Raw genomic sequence first — 22,723 nt, 5'->3', positions numbered from 1 at the left:
TGCCATGTTTTGTGACATGCACCAGCAAACTTCTGCGTTCAAGGAGACCTTCAATTTCAATTTGTTTGTTTCATTTCTTAGAGTATAAATTTTCCAGCAGAGGAATGCTTCTGCGAGGCTTTCATGTGTATATCGGTAGCTTTGTAATATTCTGCATGTAGCCGGGTTAAAATGTCATCTGTTCGAATGCATTTTCAAAGACAAGTGTAAACACAAAGGTCACATTCTCAGAGCAATTACGTATATTAAGAATTTTGTTAGTGATGCACAATTAGCTTAAAGGAGTACAGAGGGCCATCCAAAATATTTTCAGTTTAAGACATCTGACGAAAGCATATGCATCAGTTTGCTGAACAGTACAGAAGGTTCGATGCACGCGGTACACAGGCTCGTTCACTCTTCGAATCACCCCCCGGGGGTGTAACGAGGAGTAAAGGGACGACCTATGACGTCATAACGTCTGCGCCTGCACCTTCTTTTTGTGCATGGGGTGCATCCTTCTTTTGTAATCGGTAAACCTGTTCCCTTGGGGGGGGATTAGGAATTGAAAGGGTGACTGTGGGCATGGAGGATTTCCTTGTGTTCAACGTGTGTTCAAGTGTTCAACGTTCCCACAGAAAGGTCCGTCTCTCGAGCCAGTTCAAGACATGTTATCCGTCGGTCCTTGAGGATCAGGCGCTCCACAAGTTGGATATTCTCAGGAACTCTGACACTGGGCTCTGAGCCGCCCCGGTCGGGATCGTCCTGCACTGATGTACGGCCGTCTCGGAACCGTTTGCACCACTCAAACACTTCGCTGCGTCTAAGTGTATCGTGGCCATACTGAGCCTGAAGTCTTCTGTGAATTTCAGATGACTTTACGCCTTCATTCACGAGAAACTTCATGACAATTCGCTGTTCGATGTGCGCGCTCACCTCGTTGTCGGCCATCTTGTCTAGCACGTGTCTTCTGTTTTGCACAAACTTTGGAGCACCACGTGGTGAACGCGCAGGCCTGTCGCGCGTGAAAATGACGAAAAAGAAGTAGTGGGAGCCATTTGTACACTCAGGAGACAGAAAGTCCCGGTTTGACTTGAACGCCCCTCGTACTTCTCTTGGTACATTTTACTGGCCTACTTAACAGTTTTATAGAAAGAAAACTGCGGTAAAAGTGACTTTTGTGCTACTTTTCAATTATGGTATAACTTATCAGTGACCTGCTTCTGCTTTGAAAACTGCAACACTAGGTAAAAGAAAATGGTTGACAGGATGAGGCTGCATAAAAGAAAAGACCAGCTCCTGTGGCATAGACGGGTAGGCATGAGTGGCATAGTGAACCTCAGGACAAGAGCCGCCGATATTTCGAACAGTGACTGTTCTTCAAGTCCCTGTTCGAAATATCTGAGGCTCTCGTCCTGAGGCAACTCCCTTCCTTCTTTTAGGTCCCGTGGCATAGTAGTTAGAATGACCGCTTTCCACACACAGACTGGGAGGTGACGTGGGTTCAAATTCCCGCCCTGACTGTGCTGTCGGGGCTTTCCCTGGGGTTTTCCAGCAGACTTTCCAGACAAACGTTGGCACAGTTCCACTTGAAGTTGGCCCAGGATTCACACTAACCCCCTGTCCCCCGCTGCTTCCAGCTGTCCTCTCTCCATCTGTTCTCAGCTGTACGCCGCTCATAGCCACAGTTGTTGACGCGGAATGTTGTTGAATTATATGCACAGGTCATCAACTGTCCAGCACAGCACCTCAACTGCAAGCAGAAGCAATGGGAAAAAAACTTTTGTCACCCCTCCCCCCTCTCTAAAACCGTCTAGGGTTGACGTGGCCAAGTGTGTTTGCTATGTGGGCTGGTTGCCGGCACATGCAACCCATTAGTGCTCCCCCGCACAACAATCTCGCTGTGATGGAGGCAGACTCGTTTTCTAGTGTCTCTCATGAGTTAACGTCTGTGGTTCTTGCCTGGTAGGTTGCCGTTGGATGTGCACTTCCTGAAGAAGCTTTATATTACATCGAAGTTCCACTCAACATCCAGAGTGCTTCACTGGAGAAGCTATATACTGCAGGCCACAGTGCTAATGGCACAATCAAGCCACTTAATGTGGTCAAGCGCGGATTCAGTGTCAAATGAGAAATAAAGGTGCAAGTTAGCTGATAACTGATGCTGATTTAAAGACTGTGCTTACAACAGGAAATGCAGCATCAATTACTATCTGTGTCAACTCCTGAGGAAAATGTCCAATTGTTAGCCTTCTATTTTTCAAATTCTCCTTTGGCAGAAAAGTATATTAGTAGAACACAAAGAATAGAATGCGAAAATCAAGCGTGCTATGCGATTTGAAACTGCGGCACTTTTAATTCATTGGGCGTTTAGCTACCTTAACAAGGAGTTTTCTATGTACAAAAGTGTTAATGGTAATTTTATTTTTATTTCTTAATTTTGATTTATGGGTGATGCATGAGTACGACACTTTGTTGGTTGGTTTGAGCAGTACCATAGAGCTCAGCACGGGCAGACTTTTTTTTGTAACCAACCCGACCCGGACCCACTGAAAAAATAGCCCGGTCCAGCCCGCCGCGGTGGCGACTAGAGCCTAAGTCCAGAACATCACAGTCCAGAAAGCATGCTGACAAGCGTGTTGTCGTTGCACTACAAGTTTTTGTGGAAGCAGAGTATGTTGTGGACAGACGACTCCTTCGAATCATTACCCCTTCACCCAAAGCTTTGCAAGCGTGGTGGTGGAAGATGTGTGGAGTCATGAGCAATGTGAAATGGCTTTGGGAGGGTTCTAGACGGTCAAACCATGCGCGTAATGCAGCGGCCTTTGTTTGTTTTCGAAAATATTTGCACAGGAATAACGCAAGCACGTGGTCATATGAACTGATAGTCCTAAATTGTGTCGAATTAGCTGCATGACCCGGTTCAGCCAGGCTCACCGAGATATATTTCTCGGCCCTTTCCGTCCTGTGGGCCGAGACGGGCCCCTGCCCATGTGCAGAGTTCTACTGTATGGTACTACCTGACTCAATGGGGAGCTGCAACGGCCAGGCTGACTGACTAGCCTTTTGCTTGTCTGTTAATTCCAGGGAAATTTGACGAAGTGTTTGACCAAAATAAAAGTCAAATAACGCAGACCGTTGGGCTAGTTGGTATTCCATAGCAAGTAGCAAAAAACGCTGCAAAGTATTACAAAACGAACAGAGGTAGACGAAACAGTAACGTGCGCCACGTTAGGCACACGTTACTGTTTTGTCTACCTCTGTCCATTTTGTAATACTTTGCAGTGTTTTTTGCTACTTGCAAAATAAACGATGCACGGACGGAAATACTCAGCTCGCAACTACATATTTGCTGCATTTGTACCTTTTGTAATCGCAGATCTTTCAAACGCAGATTGCAGGATAGCGTTAGGCACGTCCAAACACACACGGCATATCTATGCGAACCAGCGTGAGGTTCCTGAAAATTGTGTAATAAAGTGTCGAAAATACAGAGGTGCGAAGGTGTGCAAAGCTGTTGCTGAGGAGCTTATTTTTCTCAACATCACACATGTTCAAGAAACTTAGAAACGAAATAATCATTGTATTTCCAAAAGAAAAAAAAATATTTTGGGTCGGGTAACCAAGCAAAAACATCAATAAAATAAAGTTGATGTACGCATTCCCCACTTACATGTTCTTTTTATTTTTATTACAACGATTAGTATTTAATGCAGAAATATTCCTTAACACTTGAAAATAACTTGCATTGGTTCATTCATCAATGCTACGCAATCTGCTATGGTATAGATCCATAACAAGGACACCATAGACTTGGACTACTGCTAGAAAAATTCACATAAACAGGTTCTCAGGCACAGCTATACATTTATTTGAATTGACTCCCTTCTGTATAAGTGTGTCATCTATAAAAAAAAGGAAAAAGAAACAGCTGGCGAGAGCATGTTCGTGTCCATCTTTCATGTTGTCTAAACTCCGGTTCTTTTTTCCTTGTGGGTTTTGTGATCATGTTCACACGGCAAAAGTCTGTCAGTCGTTCAGCCAGAAAAATTTTATAAATGTGACAATGTTCCTCATTGCAGCCCATCACTTGCACAAGCACAACCCAGGTTTGAAGTTCAAGACATCCCTCCAGGGATAAGTCAGAACTCGATGTGTACTAACATATACAACGAGAATCCCTTACTTCCAATGGCACTTGCCGTCTGCATAGACATGCTCCAACGCAAAGTGGACTGCTTCAGGTATGTGTACGTAACCTTTCTCCCATTGGTTGCTGAAATTTGCTTCCTCATATTTAGGGAGTGACTTTTTGGGGATAAACGCCTTTTTCAGATGCAGGGGAGGGGGGAATCGGGCGCTGTTTTTAAATCTGTAATTCGAGGAGAAATTGTGCAATAATTGTGCCTTCAGTGATATAGGGTGGTTTTGTTTTTCCTCTTGTCCTAATTTTTTTCCTCATCATTTTTTCTTTTTTGCCCTACACATACAGTATGTCTGAATCCGTTCCTCTCGTGTAATGGGATGGCAGAATTTAGTGGTGCTGATTTTATTGACTTGTCTCACATTTTAGAGGTCACATTAATTTGCTGTACCATCTCACATTTTAGAGGGCCGCTGGAGAGGCCGGTTGGGATCATCCCTTTTGCACAGAAGCTGCAGAGAAACGCCTGAAGGATGTAGAACAGCAATTTCTGCTTCAGAAGAACTGGGGAAGATCTTGGTGAGTACTCTGGCTGTTTTTAACTCTCCCATGTAGCTAGGCCCGTATCTATGCTTTTGCACAGCTAAGGGCCGTTCATACTCTAGCATAATGTTGACGAGCGAACAAGTGCACTACGATTGACTGCTGTCGGCTGCCGTCAGGGCTTTGCATGATACTTCAAAAAAGTATCTTCGATGCCGATACTCGATACCCTAAAAAATTGTATTTCCGATACCGATACAAGATACAGAACCGAAATTGATTTTTCGATACAGATACTCGGTAATGTATCGTCGATACTTCGATACATATCTGAAATCCCGAATATAATACAGCTGGTGTTATGATTAGCGAAGTTTACATCACTGAAATCACAATATAATAAAGCTGGTTATATTATTAGCGAAGTTTCCATCACTGAAATCACAATATAATAAAGCTTGTTATATGATTAGGGAAGTAAAAACATTTATTCGTTATTTCTCGAACCTTTAGTGTATTTTTATAGTGCACTCTTTGTGAAAGGACTTAAACTTATCCGACTTCACAGATTTAGTGAAGCAGCACTGTCTGAGCTGCTAGTCTTGTTAGAACTTTAGATTGGACTGAAGCCATGGGTACGTTGAAACGATCGCTTCAATAAGCAGCCTAGCAAAAAACAATTCTTTAAGACAATGTTCTTCGTGCGTACTTGTCTGTGAGCACTTGACTATACACACGAATAAACCTGAAACTTTTTTTCTGCTGCTTTTATCGTTTGGTACTGCAGTACTTACCCAGTAGCTTCTAACATTGCCTCTGACTTGATTTTCTTAGTTGGCTGTTATGAATTGTGAGCTGTAGAACGGGTTACAGTGCTCAAGCTAAGCCGGCGGTTATTCTTTCGTCATGAATACAATTCGCGGAATACACACTTGAAGTCAGGTGGACGTGCTCTTGCGCACTGAGCAGGGGGACGTTGGGCAGCGCAATTCCAGAAGCCGTGAGGTTGGTCCTCTGTAAGTAGGGAGTGACTTTTTCGGGTTAAATGCCTTTCTAAGATTCAGGGGGTAAAAATCGGGCGCTATTTTTAAATCTGTAATTCGGGGAGAAATCGGGCGATAATTGTGCCTTCGGATGTTATTGGGTGTTTTTGTTTCTCCTCTTGTCTATTAAGTCCTTCCCTAATCTCTCTTTTTCGTTGTTTCGCGGGATCGTGACATTCCAGCGGTAATCCCCGAAGACAGAGAGTGTTGACACACATGGGTGTATTGCTGGGAACGTAAGTGACCCATTCTTGCATGTGTTACACGTGGTAACCTTTGTTCGTCTTCAGTGGAAGCGTCACCTGAGGATTTCATGGTGACTGGAATTCGGGGAGAAATCGGGTTTAACCCGAATTGGTCGGAGGTCAGTTCGGGGGGGAATAACCAGGCGGAATCGGGTTTAACCCGAAAAAGTCACTCCCTATCTGTAAGGCGTTTCCGGCGAGCCCGCCGTAGAAAATTAAGAGACGGAAGAGATTTTTCTGGAACCAACTAGAAGCCCCGCGCGCCCACGAGCGCATCCCAGGGCCTCGTTTCCGGGCGACCTTTGATGATCCTGTTTTTCACTCTATCATATGTCTCCCACGCAATGAGTTCGGGTACCACATCGCTGCGGTGCCACACTCCACGTCATTGTCATCATTTATGTGTTGGTGCTTTAGCAAAAGGTTTCTAAAGGGCAGTGTGAAGCCTACCTTTAAAGGTACTATCGCATCCGGAGACATGGGTCGGAAACAGTTACGAGACTGCATGGCACCATACACCATATTGGATATTCCACTTCACCAATTTTTTCGGTTGGGAAATGTTCGAATATTAAATAAAAGATTTTTTTTTCTCGATCACGCAACCTTCGAGAAATCGAACGATGACATCGTGACGCGGGAGATAATTCGACCAATGCAAGGGCGGCGCAGTGCTCCCTCGTCTTCTCTCAGAGATATCGTCTGCTTCGTGCGTGGCTCTGTGTGTGAAATAACCTACTGTAAAACCCTTTAATTTCGCAGCCCTAAATTTTCGCCAATCGAGTGACAGGGATGTATTCGCGACCACTATATTTCGCGAGCTCCTCGAGTTCCTCCTTCTATGTTTTAAAACTTTCGCGTGCGAATAAAGTTCGCAAATTTTCTTGATTAGCAAAATTCGCGAAAATTAAGGGATCGTGAAATAAAAGGGGTTTACAGTATTTGCTCAAAATTGCTGCGAGTTTCACTCAATAGTGAAATTACGATGTGTGGCTGAGTGTTGGTTACGCAGTGCTCTGTTTTTGGCTGCAAAAACCGTCTGGGGACAGCCCAGAACTGACATTCCACACGTGCAAGGACATGGATGCCAGCGAAAACGGGAAGCGGCAATCGCTGTCAGGCTTCCTGTCGAGGCAGAAGTATTGCGCGTTCTGCACCTTTGTACCTCATGTTTTGGCAAAGCAGCTCATGGAATTTGGCAACGAAGTGGATTTATTGCAAATCCGTATGGGGGCTAGCTGCAAAAAGAAAGCAATTAAAGCCCACTGTGTCCAAATTGTTCCAAGGGCGAACGGTAACCACCGACATGCAGGTGAGCGTTTGTTATGGGTATGCCTGTGTGAAACAGGAATAAAGAAAACAAAGTATCGATTTACTTGACTAAGAGAGGTACGTAAGTCATGTATCACAAAAACTTTTCAGTACAGCGCGTTGTGCTTCAAATGAAACTGTCGTGTTCGGACGACATCACCGGTAAACGTACGTATGAGACGTTTTTTGTCACGTACCTGTTGTCAAGTGGCTCAAGAACAAGCATGCTGCTGTCATCGCAACAAAAGATGGGCGCGTAGCGTAAACCAGAAGGAACTTCGTCCGCAGACACACGCAAATACAGCTGACACCTTACCTAAAAGAACTACAGTGTAAGTGTTTGTTAGGCTCCACAGGGGCAGAGAGGCATCTTTCACTTTCGGGTGGACAACGGCAAAAACGCTTCGCTGACGGTGCACAATCATAAGCGATCAGATGTAAAGCGTACAAGAACGTATCAATGGCCCGTTCTTTTGCACTGCCTGCATCTTCACCTGTGACAAGTTGGTGTGGCAGAGGGTCTATGGAGTAAGGGTCATCATTAGAGCCTGAAGTTTTCGGGAAATATTTTTTCCTAAATTCAGGGGGTAGAAATTGGATAAATAAACAAGTGCACTAAATTCATGCGAATTCGTGTGAAAAAACTTCCAGTATGCTAAATTCGGGGAGAAATCGGGCTCAGTTATTCAAACTAACTGTAGCGGTTTGGTACAAACGGTGATGTAACTGCATTTTTCTGCCAAACAAGTAAGTTAGTGCATTCCTACAGACATCCCAGTGAGGGCAATTTGCCGGGTAAAAGTCGGGTTTCACCCTAAAGAGGCAACCTTCAATTCGGGGTGCAAATTCGGGGAAGAATCGGGTAAAACCCTAAAACTTCAGGCTCTAGTCATCATCTAGCACAATGTCATTACTGTTGTACTCCTTGAATCGCTTGCAAGCGAAGCGGCATCACCTTCATATTCTGACACTCGCCAGTCGGCTGTGTGAGAAGACGTGCTCTCATTGGTGCAGTTACGCGTTACATTTTGGGGGCTTTTATGGAGAGGGTCATCTGCTCTTGTGATGTATTTCATCAGATTCACTTGGGGCTTTCACTGCCATTGTCAGATATCACAGAGGAATAACGTGGTACTGAAGTTTTGGAATCGACCAAAATGGATGCGACAGTCCCTTTAACGCTTTGTGGAAGTGCATGACTTATGCATGTTGAATGAAAGCTTGAGATGGACACGGACGAAAGACACACAACACACACATTCAGCTGTGTCTTTCGTCCATGTCATTCTCAAGCGTTCGTTCAACATGTTTCAGTACAACAAACATGCACTGATTGTTTTATCTCTGCATAACTTCATTATTAAAAGTCGAAACTTAAAACCGAGTTGTTTGGCGTGGAGGAGATGACATATTCCGGTTGAGTCACAAACGGCAGCTCAAAACACAAAACTGGAGACACACCACAAAAGCATGTTGAAGTGTGCGCGCCACTGGCAATGCAATCGGCGACCACCCAGCTCATGCAAACACAACTTATAGCACGCTCAACTCATACCAAGACAACAGATACCATACTCAACTTCTTTCTTTTTTTTTTTTTTTCTTTTTACTGGAAGAGGGTTGTTTTTGGGATTAGCTTTTCAAGCTCAAAACTCATGCAACGCCGGGAAATGCCATATCAGGAAAAAATTAATTAAATGACATTTACCGAAGTGCACTGAAGGATAGTTAAACCGTACTACAATGGTTATTGAAGATCGGGAATTTTGAGATGAAATCAAATCAAAATTGTCCCATATTTTCGTCGTCGTCTGGAATACTTTCGAGCTTTTTATTTTTTTATTTTTCAGAATACATTTGGCTGGTTGCAAGAATAGGAGGCAACCAGCTAATCGGTGATGTTAATAAATTTTCTTGTGATAGGAGGCTTATCCCTCGATGACCTTAATTGTGGCCAGGCCGAGAAGCCGTTCCTGGAGACTTGGACCAGTTTACTCGACGTGAAGGCTGTTGTTTAGTTCTTCTCACCGTTCTACTAAAGTTCTACAAGTCTGCCTGGCCATCATGAAGAATGGGTTGCTAGTCCCTGGCTGGCACCTGGCGCCCCAACGCATCACGAAGACAACGCCGGGAGAAACGTGCCAATGGACACCTTGCGTACAGCATTGTAGTACCGCATATTGCAGTACGGATTGAGCCCATTGACCGTGTATTCAAAGAATTAGTGTTTTAGTGTTCCATACGACAGTGGAAATGTAGGACGTTCTCGATTTGGCTTCTTTAGAAAAAAAAAGTTCCAATTTCTTATTACGATCGCAGTGTGGTTTAACTATCTTTCAGTGTACATCGGCAACTGTGAATTGGCAACTGGAGATGAAGGAATGAAAAAAGATGTTGGTGTATACAGCGAAATGTACAAAGTACTTGAGGTACATACTTCAAGTATTGCCCGTCACTGGAGTCCAGAATCCGAAGCAGTGCACTAGGGGGGGAGGAGCCAGAGGATGAGGTGATGGACGACTAAAGTTGGGCTAAAGTAATACACAGACCGCCCGCTGTGACGTTGCTCATGATCACAGGTGTCTCACGACGTAAAGCCGCAAATTATCAGTAACACCAGCCCCGACCTGGCCTCTGCCTACTACATTCATGAGCCACAGCCAAGTGCAAGTCCAGGTACGATGAGGTACAGTGACTGCTTGTGTTTATAGTGGGGTCCCAATACTCTACACTGGCTTCCTACCTAAGGTCCTGTGACGGGGACGTGGTGGTATTCTGATGTTGGTAGTGTACAAGTGTATGAATATTCTTTTTTTTTAAAGTAAGCTTCCTGGAAAAATTCTTACATGATCAAGGCGTCTGTTTCTTTGTTTCAAGAAACAGACGCCTTGTTTACTTTACCCAGGAAACTTACTTCGAAAAAAAAAAAAAAAAGCTGTTCATACACTTGTACACTACCAACATCCACCATGTCCCCGTCACAGGACCTTGTGCAGGAAACCATTGTAGAATATTAGGACCCCACTAAGCACCATTGTACCCATTGTAGAATCAGTTGTAGTTTCACAGCTTGACAGAAAATGTAAAAATTTCTGTTGTCCCTTCTGCATGTGTTAGATTTCATGGTGAAATGAAGCTTTCAAGTCATAACATTCTGTTTATAGACACATTTTTGCTCAACAGTTGGCAACATGACCTAATTAGGTTATAGGTCCGGCGAAGTCGTGTTCAAACAGTGTCATGCATCGCCTTATCTTTCTTTCGGAAGTGCCTGCTTAAAGAACTTCTTGGAGGAGCATGGAAGGACCCAAAAAAAAACATGGTCGATTCATTGGTGGATCTGAGGGGAATGCGTTAGCATTAAAACCTGAAAACTCTTTGGGAACGCCCTTTCACAACAGTACACAATACTTCAACCATCCTTCACATGACCCTACATAATGCTAACGCATGGTCCTTTTGACCCTTTAGTCCAAAAGGTTCATGCTTGTGCTGCGGCATCGCGTAAGGCGGGATTCCTTTCGTGTCTCTTACGCTTGGCCTCTGCCCCCACGGCTAACCACTGTTGACGCTCTTCGTCACGCTCTGTGCTTCGCTTTCGTCGCTTTGCAGCAGCATCCGCAGCCAAACGAGCCTTTCGGGCTTCTTCCAATTCAGCGTGATGGCGCCACCTCGCAGCCTCAGCCTTCTTTCGACCCGCTCCTCCGCACCGCTTTCATAAGCCATGGTGCGCCCAAGCAGACGCGTCTGAACCTGTTGACCACTGCAGCTGCACGCTGCACTGCAGGCGTGCCGCGCTCTCCATGCGCGCTCTCTCTCGGAGCGCGTCTCTCCACTTCCTTAGCTACGGACAGATCACGATTCTTTCGTAGCGAGGACTTTAATGCCAAGTGCTAAGGCATAAAAAATAAATCAATAAATAAATAAACTGTACTCTGTACTGCGCAGCGATGAACGCGTGAACGCAAACGAAGGGCGGTGCCTGCGCTGTGACCGCTGTGACAATGTTGCCATGGACCTTGTGCAGAAACAAGCCTGCAATTCTGAACATCTGTCTGATCGAGTGTAATGGCGGCACGCTTTCTGCTTCTCGTTCGCTCGCTCGCGCGAATGCTCCGCAGCATGTCGTCCAGGGGCGGATTCAGACCCTTGGTTCAGTGATTTATCCAGAGCCCCTACACCCCCTAACACTCCCCAAAATTTGGGAAACACGTACCCTCTAAAATTTTATGAGATTATGCAATATTTCGCCAAAAGCATAAACATTCATGTTGTAAGGGGGGGGGGCGGTTCTTTTGTCGGGGCGCGTGGTGGGAAGGAGAGAGAGGGAAATCCAATGTATAAACTGACGTTTTAAGAGGCGACCCCGCCGTGGATCCGCCACTGACATCGCCTACGCTGTAACAGCGCGGCATCCGTGATGCCGGATAACATATTACACAAAACGGGCTGTGCAGACACCAGGAAGTTTTGGCGCGTCGGAATTCTCTACGAAAACTACACGATAAAGGCAGGAGCGTCGGAAGTCCTTCACGGTGGGAAGGGGCGAGCCCTATCCTAACCCAACCCTATCTAACCTAACCTAGAGGGGAGCACTACGGTGCGTGGCTCTAGATTGAGAAGTGCGGCGAATACCATTGATGTGCTTATTGGAAATGACTCTGACGGCGGTGGCTGTATTGCAGATAGGGAAGGCCATCTCGCGTTTTTGATAACCTTGCTGCGAAAAAGAAGTTGGCGTTAGAACAGCACAGACTGAAATAGTTGTTGATGGTTCTTGCGCGGCCTGGTCACTAGCAGTAGATTCTTTTGGCAACAGTACAAAGTGCTGACCGTCTTCATGCCACATGATGCCAGGAGTAGCATGGACGAGGCCACCGCCGCTGCGCGCGCTTCCGAAAGGAAATACTTTGCGTCATGATTCCTGAAAGTAGTGTGTTTGTAGCGGCTGTCGCAACGATGAAGGAGTGCGGCCTGACGGCGCTCTCGGCGCGTTGTATGAATAACCAGTTTCAAATCAGCCCGCAGAGACTGGGATTAGAATGCATACGCCGCGGCTGTGCTGTCCGGGTGTTTTCCCCGGATTTTCCTCAGGCGCTTTAAGACAATGTCAGCACACTTCCCTGTGAAGTCAGCCCAGGGCGCACAATCCCCCCCCCCCACGAGCCACATGCCGCCACGTCGGCAAGCGGAGCACTCGGAAGTGGCACACCCCCACCAAGTTCGGACCTCTTTCCTGAAAAAAGCTGGTTCGCCCCTACACTAACCCGGACGAATCAAACAACCTGCCATGGACGGCAACCAGCCTGCCAGAGGCGGCGACCCCTGTCGTCACATTGGCCACTTCGCCTCCCGCCCTTCTTCCCACAGCAGCCCCGACTCTGGTTCGTGCAAGTGGACGCTCGGTTCAGCCTTGCAGGCGTCACCATGCATGGATCGAGCTCCGGAAATTCCACCATGTCATTTCTGTTCTGTCCCCGATGTGACTCTTGAGGTATCGGACTTCCTGCTCCAACCTTCTAGAAAGCAACCTTACTCAGTCGCAGCTGTAATCAGTCGCACCATGGCTTCAGACCGCAAGCGCCTCCAAATTCTACTTGCGGCCGAATAACATTGCGACCGCAGGCCATCCCAGATTCTCCGTCACGTGGAGAACCACCTCGACTCTTGAGCCCCCATCTTCGATCGCGGACTATTGAAGGAGCTTTTCCTCCAACGTTTGCCGAGCGTTCCGATAGTTCTTGCCCCGACGTTAAATCGCTTGCCGCGCTGGCCGACAAGGTGATGGAAGTTCCTCCATATCATCATCTCGACTTTCCAGCCACTTCAGCCTCCGCAAGCGCCTGTGGTAAATCAGTTTCACCACCAGTGGCGGATCCAAGCGATCCCCCCAAAGCGTCAGTTTTTCATTGGATTTCCCTCTCTCAGATTCCCCACTACGCGCGTCGAACGAAACCGGGCCCCCGAAACCGAGGGTCTGGATCCGCCCCTGTTCACCACTCGGTTCCTCCTGCCATTGCCGCCGTTCCCCCACCAAACTGACATATTTCTGCTCTGGCAGTGCAAGTTCAGCGTCTGTCCGAGGTCGTTGTGGCTGCGTTTCCTCATGCGCTCCCCCAGCGCCGACCTCTTTGGAACCGTCACCGTAGCCTGGGCATACAACCACGCAACTGATCCCTCCGACTCCTCCTCCCTCGACCAAATTTCTGATTTCGGCAAAGCTTACCCGAAGCCTCTCTAAGCTTGCCACCTTGCTGGTATCGTGCTAAATTCTGCGCTTCCGCAGGGCGCTGCTGCGAACCTTGTGGCTGGCCGGGAAACGGCGACGACCGCGGTCATCCGCCAGAGGTCGTCCCTTCTCCGTTTCCACCAAGCGCACAGCAGAGTCCGTTTCGTAGTAGGCACTGGAGCCAGCCCTGGTCAGCGTCTTGCCTGCCACTGCAAAGGAGCATAAACGACCTACACTGTACCATATCTGTCCGATGTGAGCGGCTCTCCCATTCAAGTCTTCTCCCAGCGTTACCTTGGTTTGCGCCTAGAGTTCCGCTGGATGTTCCTCTCGTTGCCTCCTTTACTCACGCCATCCTCGGCATCGACTTCCTGAATCACTACCGCCTGATCGTTGACCCATCTCGGTGCCGCCTCATTGACTCGGCGACCAAGCTCTCCGCTAATGGCATAGTAGCCCAGCATTGCCCTCTCGTCGAATCCCCTATAGGGTTCCTCAACTATACACCTCCTAAAAACAGGTGTTCCCGACCTTGACACGCCCGTCCGAATGGACTCGTCTAGTACAGCACGAATGGCGTATCAATGGCGTATTTTCTCTGGAAATTCGCACTTCCCAAAGAAAATATTTTGCGTGACGGTTCCCGAAGGCAGTATGTTTGTAGCGGCCGTCGCAAAGATTATGCAGTGTGGCCTGACGAACAAATGGAATAAACAGTCTTGAACCTGCTTTCACCAAGCTCGGACCATTTCCCTGGAACAAGCTGGTTTCCCTACACGTTCATACGCTAACAAGAGACACGGACACAGACAAGAGACAACGGACTTTCTCTTGTCTGTGTCCGTGTCTCTTGCGGTATGGCGTCCGCTGGTTGGTGGTAGCCACGGTCGTGCTGAAGACTGGGAGGTGGTGGGTTCGAATCCTACCACCGGCTGTGCCGTCTGAGGTTTTCCCTGGGTTTTCCGAAGACTTTCCAGACGAATGTCGGCACAGTTCCCACCGAAGTCGGCCCAGGACGCGTACTAACCCCCCTGTCCTCCCAGTCCTTCCTGCTGTCCTCTCTCCATCTGTCCATAGATGTACGCCGCTCATAGCCACAGTTGCGTCGCGGCGCTAACACGGAATAAAAAAAAGTGTTAACCAACACGCTCCCCATCTTCTCGCAAGAATATATGTTCAGAATCGTACCGAATGCACATTGCAATCCACATGCTTCACGTTGTATTATCTCAAAAATTGTTGCGAGGAAGTATGATTGGTTCCTAGTTTTGAGATGTATGACGTCATAAGGATACGCAGTCTGCTAGGCGTCTGGCGACATTGCCTCGACGATCGATCTCCGCTTCTTCGCTGCATCTCATGCTGCAGCTGCTGGCACTCTTCCAACGTAAGGCGGAGACCGGAAAAACGCGCGCGCGTTGTTGCCGATAGACAGCTAGACGCCGGAGCTCTTGCCGACACACTACTCTTGGCACTCTTTGAGAATCCGAAAGCATCAGGTTTCGTAGGCCCTTTCGCAAATTCATGAACGTTTATAATATTCACTGACTGCATTGAACTGATTTAGAATACAAAATAAAACAAATATTAACATTCTTTAGCCCGTAATGCCCTTCTTACCGTGGCACTAGAAAGGCGTGGGTGCAATACATACGGACTTCGTGGTCCTTCAGGCTCACCAAGGGACTTTGATTCGTGCGAGGCCTGGCAATGCAGAGAATTCCACGAGCATCCGCCTCTACTTTGTTTCCTTAGGCATGCTTAGCTGTACGTACAAGCACTCGGGCTGTACGATATGTCGTTGAACGGACGAGTCACCGCGTCAACTTGTGGCGGATCCACGGGGAGGGGAGGGGGGTAGCGACCTCCCCCTTCCAAAGCATTTGGTTAAACATTAGGTTTCCCCCTCTTCCCTCCCCTAGCTGCGCGATTCGAGACAAAAACCGCTCCCCCATCCCATCCCACCCCAAAGTGATGGTTTGGATCCACACCTGTTGTCGACCACAGACGTCTGATCCGACAGTTAGCTCACCTTTGTCATGGCCAGAGATGGGTAAATGCCCTCACGATCTTTGCCCTATCCTCAGTTTTCGTCCCAGATGTTTTTCCTCACCTCACCTACTTTTTTCTGAAAAATTTTCCTCACGTAACCTTAATTTTGGGGAGAAATTTTCCTCACATCAGTTTTTTGGGGTAATATTCCTGAAAAAGTTTCTTAACCTTTTCCCTCCCCTCAACCTTTTCCCTGAAGATGTTGCCTCACCTCACCTCAATTTTTTTCTGAAAAACACTCCTCACCTCAACATTTTCCAGGACACTTTTTCCTCATCTCAGCTCAACCTCTTTTCTAAAGTGTCTTCCTCACCTCACCTCATCTCACCTCAACCTACGTGGTTTTTGCCTGGTCTCACCTTAACCTGTTGCCGCAAAAAGTTTTCACTTCACAGTTGCTCTTTCCATTAGGAGTGGGTAGGTGTAGGTAATGTGTCGTAGTATTGTGTTTTACTGCTTCGTTGGTTGATTCCTGACAAAAAGTTACAGGTACACTCTATTATTAAGATCCATTACCTTACTTGGTTCATCCTTCTTTCATCCACTGTCCACTACATGTACAATAATGAAAAATTGGACCTTGGGAGAAGTTGCACAAACCAGCAATTTTGAGCTTCTTTTTTCTTTCTTTTTTTTTTTTTTTTTTTTTTTTCTTATTGGCATACTGGCAGAACAGCCTCTTTTATCGAGTATCTCTCAAGCGAATGATAATGGAGCTGCGAATGTCGTTTTCGGGATGGTACGTGTGCAGCTACACTTCGCACTTACTTGTAGATGTTGCATTTTTGTCCGTTATGACTTTATCGTACGTTATATTATCGATCAATATTATTTAAATAACAGATGTATTCATTTGTAGCCAGAATTCTGGGACATTATCTTTACATTCCCTTGTTTTGAAGCCACCAGGTAGGTGAGCTGTACAGTCTACTAGTGATTTATGTTTTGGGTTGACAACCTATATAACTTATATTTTAACTTATTACTTAATCTTAAAATTACTTTATGAAGACACAAACCTCTTGTGCCTTTTCACCTAACTTCATTGCTGCTAACTGGTTACTAAAAGCTCAGTGGGTCAACTTGTGGCAATACGGAACATATGCCAGTATGTACGCTTATTGTACTAGAATCGCGTGTTGTTGCCTCCATTTCTTACATCAGTCTCCGTTAAGGTCATTGGTTGCCATGTACTATTGTTCCAAATAATGTGTGAAACACATCGCTGGGATCTCCAGGGCACCAATTACCATGGTGTCATGAAAAAAAAAATTGAAGGTCGATTAATGTAATTAATGCGGCGGAAATGCGTTAGCATCAGACGTATTCTCTTATGTATTTTTTTTTGCGCCGACTGCGCCGACCTACCCACTACTCCTATCCACCCCTAGCTATCACTATCTGTTACTATCACCAACCATCACTATTACCAACAATCATTAGCTATGACTATCACTAACTCACTATTCCCTACAGCTAATCACCAATTACCACTAATCGCTATCAGTAATTACAACTAGTCACTATCACAATCACTGTCACTAATCACTACCATCACTACTCATCATTCATCCTCAATTATAACATATCACTAATCAGACTTGTATGTAGTACGTACTCAAAATACAGTATTTTAAATACTTTTTGCGACAAATATCTTTAAAGTATTTGCAATACTTTTTCAGTATTTGCTACTCATGTGTTACTGAGCATTGTAATCGAAAAAAAAAAAATCATATTATACTGGACATCTTGGAGAGGACATTATTTTCAAGCTGGTGTTCATTTAGCAGCACGAAAGCCCGGTCCAGGCAGCTCACTCAGTACTCAAAATACTTTCTTTCCTCGTCAAGCCGTATCTTGTTTTGGGAATTCGCACATCTGTCATTTATCCTCTTGTACAATAGACCGGTCCCACGCTTGGACTTGCTTGTCAATAGCCCGACCCCTTCGTCAGGTGAATCCCCAGGGGATTAGGCACACGAGAATCCCGGCATTTATTTCCTTGGTCACCAAAGCAATAAACACGCGCCGGAAGTTGAAAGAGCAGAGCTGACCTACAGGAGGGATTACGATGTTTCAGGTCAGAGCATGTCATTAAAGTTTCCTTAAGTTCACCATAGTTCACCATACCATACATTACTTGACCGGAAGACCTTGCAAAAAAGGTATGCTTAAGTATGGCGGATGAAGGTTCAGTCCTTTCATTGATAGGGTCACGTTCAGAATGCCAGAATGCGCGTTTCACTTACTGCGAATACTAAAATAGCTTGAAGAGTATCTTAAATACTACTTCTTATAGAACTTAGTGCTCTACTCAAATTACTTTGAGTTTTGAGTATTTTGTACTCTATTTTAAATACTTTTTACGTGGAGTATTTAGTAGGTAGTTAATTCTAGTAAGTAGTAAGTTTGATAATTAGGGGTTTACGTCGCGAGACAACTGACATCATGAGAGGAGTATTTAGTATCATATTTTAAACACTTTTGCGCAGTATTTTGTACATGTATGTTACGAAGGCAGAAAAAATAGGCGATGTCAAGTTGCCGGTGGTGAGTAAATCAAAGAGTGATATTAAACGGTAGGAACAACTTATTTATTTACACATGGTAAACAAGACTTCCGTGCACGAGACTGTACTTCTTCAGGTTACCTGAAGAAGTGCAGTCTCGTGCACGAAAGTCTTGTTTACCATGTGTAAATAAATAAGTTGTTCCTACCGTTTAATATAACACTTTGATTTACATGTATGTTACTAATTATCACCATTACCACTACGTTACTACTATATACAAGCTATCTATTACTGTACGTGCTATGAAAATCTACTATGTTAAAATAATCTAAAATATTTAATCTAATCTAATCTCTAATCTAATTTAAAATCTATCGTTTCTTACGCACTGTGTCTCAACTCGAGGCTTCACGCGTCAGACAGGCAGGCGGTCACAAATTTCCAACTTGGAGGTTCTAATGTTAACGCATTATAAAACGTATTCGCGTCAGAAGCCGTAGGCGAGAGATGTCCGCCATTGGGACGATGCAGCAGACTTGATTCGCAAGTGCTCCCAACATCGCCGTTGCAACAGTTAAAAATTCAGATCGCGAACGTTCCGATCTATACCCGGGATACATGAAGGTCAGGGACGTGGAAAACAGACGGCGAAGTATAGCCGGTACCCAACGCCCTCTCAATTGCCGTTTCTAATGACATGTGGCGTGATGATAACTCGGATCACCGCGAAATACAGATCACTACTGCTTTCGAGGTCATACGACAATAGGCCGCTTAGTCAGGTACAGAACGTCGCAAAATAACTTGACACATTCTTCTAGCATATAATTGTATGTTTTGTTACGCAAATTCCTTTCCACCCAGATAACGTCACAAGAATCCACAAAAACTATTCTTAGCTTAGTTAATATTAGCTTAGCTTAGCTATCCTTAGCTATTCTTAGCATAGTGTCATGACCAGAGGTGGGCAACCTCACCTCACCTCAGTGTGCGTGAGGCGAGGCGAGGCGAGGTGAGGAAATCTCCCCGAGCAATGAACTGAGGTTAGATTACTCACCTCTGGTTATGGCACTATGCCCAAAGGAGGAGGGGTAGCTTACCCTGTATGGGTAGTTCTTGAAGGAAACGTGTTAGTTACACCGACGTTGGTAACCAGTAGAACACTTGAACGGCAATCGAGAACTGTGTGGATTCGTATCTCGCCTCTGCCTGACTTTCTTAGTTCATCTCAATCTGATACTGACATTGGTGCACCGGTGCCCAGCTGCATCTTCAGGCGAGCGATCCGACTCCACGCGAATGGTCGTAATACGTAATCCGTTCCACCGACAAAATGCCCGGAAATATGTCAAGCATCAACAGCATGTCACCGCCGCTCTCAGAAATTTCAAGCTTGCAGTTGAGACAGCGCTCCCTTGTTGACGTCGGACAGACTTTGAACACGCCTTAGCAGTATACCCGCGCTTATGAAATACGACACCGTGCACACTAGACATCGTGTTTGTCAACGGCGGGGTCGTCCTGGCTGATAGTGCCATCCTGACGCGATGCGAGCGGTTGGTGACCTCACGGTCTTTACATCCTCAGTCGCCACTGTTACATCTTGTATCCTCAGACCTAGAGTAGAGCAACGTTTATTCGTCAAATAAACAGCAGGAAAATATGTCTCAACTGCATCTATTTCGGGCTAACTTGCACGATACAACGGACAGGTTCCTTCGGCACCAAAGCAGTAAAGAGGGCACTCTAAATGACTAAATCCCGTGTCTGTGCGCAGTTCGCCTCCCAGTCCTAGTGATCTGTGATGCGAGCGGCGCATGTTCTTGTCCTTGCACACCATCGTGCATTTCATGAGATTGGCTCATCCTAGTATAGACAGAGATCTGACGAGCTCCCTTGAGTCTTTTCTACCTCCAGGCGAAGAATATAGCGGCTGAAATTTTCGCTAGTCCGCTAAGGACACTCTCTCTATAATCCGGCAAGATCGCGTCTCTATTTAGCAATATATCATCAAGTTCACTCCGTCTATGTGCAACGAGAGAAAGAAAGAAGAAAAAAAACTCTCCTTGAGCAGCCCTTGTGGGAATGCTATCGACGTACTCGCGATAAGCGGGTTACGAAAATGATGTAACTACCAAATCTCATATTCTGTGCAATGAACGACAGCCGTGAGAATTCTCTTTCTTCACACCGCAATTATTATGCCGTTGCGTCCACTCAAGGGTATCGCTTGTCGGAATTTTGGCCAGGGGGCTTTCCTTGTACGACACTCGTGTATGAAACCGGACGCATCCCGTGATGTGATCACCGCAAGAAAAGTAAAAGTGTTCACGTTCTACATGTAACGTATCCGCTTGGTCCGCAGTTGGTGAAATGGTGGATGTTCTGAAGAACCTCTAATTTGAACCTGTGTCATTGGAGCCTGAACAGCAACGTCTTTCTCACATTGCGACTTTACGGGATTGAGAAACATAATAAGCCTCGTGGCCAAATTAGCACGAGTCATCACTGGGCAATGGATATGGAGGATAGTACCCTTCAGAGCAGCACCGGATGTGCCTTCTGTGAACTTCATCTCCAAGCTGCCGTCACTGTGGTGGCTCGAAAAATCCGAAACACGTCCTCCTTCATTCCCTGCCCTACCGACCTTGCAAAACTACACTAGGGCAGTTTCACTTTAGATCGAACAAGATGCGGAAGTCGTGTCTTCGAATTCAAACGAAAAAAAAAAAAAAGAGAGATATAGTATACAGTATATATATACTCATGGAACGATGTGACTGAGCACTCCTAAATGCCACAGTGCAAGCAAGTGAATTATAATGAGGGGAAAAAGCCATTACAGGAACAAGTAAATGACACTGACACAAATGTCATTTACTTTTTTCTGTAATGGCTTTTCCCCCCTCATTATATATATACGTGTGTGTGTTGGAGGGGACCTCGAATAATATAAAAAGCGCCCTATACCGTGCTGGCGATAGTTTTCGAGGTGGAGAGGGGAAATTCAGAAGCCCGCGCGCTTTCTTCTGCGCTTCCTGATCCGTTGATTTTCGAGATACGAGAGAAATACTTATTTGTGTAAGAGAAACAACAACAACTTTGTTTTACGATGATGATGCGGGGAATGAAATAATGCGCCCCTTCACAATGGACTTCAGTCCATTGTGCAGTTCCAACGTGATATTTAACGAAAACGGCAAAGCTACTAGTACAAATACTAGCTACTACTAGTACAAGCTACTAGTACTGGTAACTAGTACAAATGGTATAACCGACAGAAATTGGCAAGAGGACGACGCTGAACTTTCAACTGGTCTTTATTAGCACACACAATTCTTTAGGTACTTCTACCAGAGACAATCAAGGAAGCTATTTCTTATCAGAGCTGTAGCGTGGGCTCTAATCAGTTGCTATAGGAGTGCTGTTTCTTCCCGAAGAAGGTTGACTGGAGTACTGCTCACAGCAACTTTCAGTTCCAAGTTGTCCGATGATGAATGCCCCAATTATCTCCCATTCTATTCTTTTCGAACGCTTCAACTGACGTGTTATCAAACGTGGGAGTGCAACCACACCTGCTGCAATGAACGGAAAGTTGACCTGACGGTGGGCCTTGTAATGACGCTACGTATTATTAATACACCTTCCCGTTTGACCCCCGTAAACTTTGCCACAACGAAGTGGTACACAATATAGACCACTCCCTTTCTACACGGGACGAGGGCTCCCTATGGGCGGCTATGCCCTATGCACGTGTTCGTGACTTCCTGTTTGCAGGTCTTGAGAACAGAGACTTATAAGGCTTCTGGAGAGCTGAGATAACTACAGACACCTTATACCCTCTCCCTGCCTTCTTTGGGTTGTGGGTAAGCTTGTGGGCATATGGATCGACCTTCGCTCACCCAAGACTTCAATCTTTGCTCCCCGACCTCGCTCGCGTCTCTCGCAGAACCGTGCCCAGAACAGATAGGATTACTTCTTCCGGGAATCCTGCAGAACGATTCATTTTCAGTTGCAAAAGGAAGCTGCACTCGACTGTGTACGTATGTATACAATATTTAATGGCATTACTAACGACTGTTGAACACACCCCTTGTGTAACTACCAGCTTTTAGTGGACAATAGCCACTTCTTTGAACGAGGCCCGTATATTCCCAGAAAATGTGATGGGCTGTGCGGGTAAAACGAACAAGGATCCAACAGGGACCTCATAGGTGTGCTTCAACCCTGGTGAAGCTTCTTGCCCTCTAGTATGCTGCCTACATTCTGCTCCGGTGACATCTCTGCCTAGAAGAAGAGAAAGTAGCAGTCAACATAACGGAAGGTCTTGGACAACCACCTATAACCAAGTGCATGGCACGTTATCTTCATACTGCCCAAGGAATATATATATGATAAAACAGGGACCACTGCTGAAACGATGCATCATCATGTCGACTTAGCACACTATCCTTCCCTTTGACGAGCGTGGAGTGCAGGTTGGTCCCCGACATATCCATAAACGTCCTTAATGGCATACCCGTGGAACTGCGAAAATCCAGTTGACCTCTTTCTTGAACCAGCGTATATTCACAGCAGCGAACAGAGACTGCGAACTCAGACGCAACTTGATAGTATTAGCCAATGCGTCCACAACCTGCTGGTGAGAAACCCCGCCACCT

At 45.9% G+C, this 22,723-nt stretch overlaps 1 long non-coding RNA gene across 2 annotated transcripts in view; it reads right to left on the bottom strand.

Moving 5' to 3' along the window:
* Nucleotides 1–22,102: 22,102 nt before the first annotated feature.
* Nucleotides 22,103–22,723, bottom strand: part of LOC135394050 (uncharacterized) — a 32,610-nt gene continuing 31,989 nt past the window's right edge. The window contains exon 3 of one of the 2 annotated variants that reach the window (XR_010422759.1): nucleotides 22,103–22,349. This is a non-coding gene — a long non-coding RNA (uncharacterized LOC135394050). Of the gene's footprint in view, nucleotides 22,350–22,708; nucleotides 22,722–22,723 lie in introns of those variants that run through there. The other variant, XR_010422758.1, reaches the window with a different exon arrangement.

This window comes from Ornithodoros turicata, chromosome 5 (assembly GCF_037126465.1).
Source record: "Ornithodoros turicata isolate Travis chromosome 5, ASM3712646v1, whole genome shotgun sequence".
NCBI classification, from domain to species: Eukaryota; Metazoa; Arthropoda; class Arachnida; order Ixodida; family Argasidae; genus Ornithodoros; species Ornithodoros turicata.
This window is presented reverse-complemented; position numbering and strand designations above follow the sequence as displayed.